This window comes from Schistocerca gregaria, chromosome 1 (assembly GCF_023897955.1).
Source record: "Schistocerca gregaria isolate iqSchGreg1 chromosome 1, iqSchGreg1.2, whole genome shotgun sequence".
NCBI lineage: Eukaryota > Metazoa > Arthropoda > Insecta > Orthoptera > Acrididae > Schistocerca > Schistocerca gregaria.
The window spans coordinates 858623599-858625727 of NC_064920.1; positions in this window are offsets into that span (position 1 = coordinate 858623599).

Here is a 2129-nt window from a genome sequence, read left to right on the forward strand (position 1 = left end):
CTGGGCGTTTAAATATCGCTGGGATAAATTCCAAGATGTTGAACAATATGCTTCCTCTCATCCTTCCTGCAAACCGAAACGTTCTGAGATGAGTTTTTGAGCCCGGAAAGGGCGACCCGGTGAGTAATAGCAAACTACCTGTCTACTGACCGCACACTCCAAACGTGTACGAGTCTGCAGATCTAGCTTTCCTTTAGAATACAACCTTATAGAAGTTCCTATTGGCCCCTGCCAAATTAGTGGGCCGATGCTTCACGAACTCAAATACGAATCCCGAGACGGAATGCGATATTCTTTTCGAGGAACACAATTAAGAACCGATAATTGAAGCTCACAGGAAGAAGGATTCTACTGCCGCCAACATGCATCTCCCGTATGGCCCACGAAGTGCTCATGCGGAGGCGTATAGACAGTCTTTTTCGTCCTAGGTCTCTCTGTGAGTGGAATAATGACTAGCAGAGATACAGATGGCTTGCGGGGTATAGATACAGATGTAAGATGTAAATTTAGTCTACCTATCAAGGTGTCAGTCCATCCATTTATAGGCACACAAAACTCACAGAATAATGTCTCTTATTTATAGAAAAAACAAAGACGGAAGTTGTGCTGCTGGCCACCTTTGTCTGAAATCTTTATATTAGCCCCCATTTTCTCATTGCGGTCACTTCGCGAGGCCTGTGTGAGAGGTCGTGATATGTTTGCCCACAGTACTTAGAAGAAACCATGTAGAGCTCCCCTCTCAGGTTTCCTCTCGTCAGAGTATCGCTAACCTGGCGTATTCTCACAAATCATCCAGTCTTCGATATACAGCTTTTGAATCCACCTGATTTCGATGAGTAAGAGAGTCCCCCGCCAAGTTACAGACCTCTGCTAATTACCTCAAAAGCCCATCTCATTCTGATAGCACTGTTTCATTAGTTAGAAGGCTGTCTTAGTCTTCCACCCTTCATTGATTGCGGAGAGAGCTATCACAACGAGAAAGCGTACAAGAGGAAATTTATAAACATGCAGAGTATACATCGACTGCACAAATAAATTCAGAAGCATAGCTTAACCTCCTTTATCTTATTGCTATGACTATCACGCTAGAAATACGACAGTGTAATGGTATCCAAGCCTTTGTTGACAGCACAGCCTTTCTATCTCTCTCTCTCTATCCTTGCTATTTTTGGAACATACAACAGACCAAAATTACGAACTACAAAATTTTCGCAAACGATACCTGATAGATAATTCAATAAGATTTTACAATGTTTCTCTCTTCCGTTACATCGGAAACAAATGCCGTCTGCTTGTTGACATCGACCATACGTAGTGATTCCATTAAATATACTTGCATTGGTCTACTGGAGCAGGCGGCCAGTGATCGAAACCGCTTCCACGAACCCATGTAAATTTTTGTTGCCTGTACTGGAGGACGACCGTATCCCGCACACGTTGTTGTTTCATAAGCAGTTTGATGCCTAGTTTTTTTGCTGTAGCACATCGAAAGGGTGTATGACTGCAGCTGTGTACACAGCCATACATTTTATTTTTCTACTATAACTTCGAGGTATGTGTCAGGTGTTAAACCGACATTAACATCTTTCGATCCATTGGCTCTCGCAGAAAGTCGTACAACACATCTTGTAAGTTAGACTGCTCCCACAACACTCAGAATGATTGGAAAAAAACACAGAGACAGTGTTTTGTATTGACAAAAACGTGAAAGACATCGCAACATATGAAAATTAGAAGAAAAAAATGGCTCTGAGCACTATGGGACTTAACTTCTAAGGTCATCAATCCCCAAGAACTTAAAACTACTTAAACATAACTAACCTAAGGACATCACACTCATCCATGCCCGAGGCAGGATTCGAACCGCTACCCTAGCGGTCGCGCGGTTCCAGACTGTAGCGCCTAGAACCGCTCGGTCACCCCGGCCGGCAAAATTAGAAGAGTTTGCGGCATTGTGGAGCATTTCCAAACAGCTACCTCTACATTTAATCTCATCTCCCACAGTGACGGGGTAGCAGATGTCTCGGTGTACCATTTTTCGAAGATACCCAGAGCACTGATGCCCCATATTGGTGGTATATATTGCACCCAGGTATATGATCGCTGTCTCGGTGTCCTAGGTGGACACT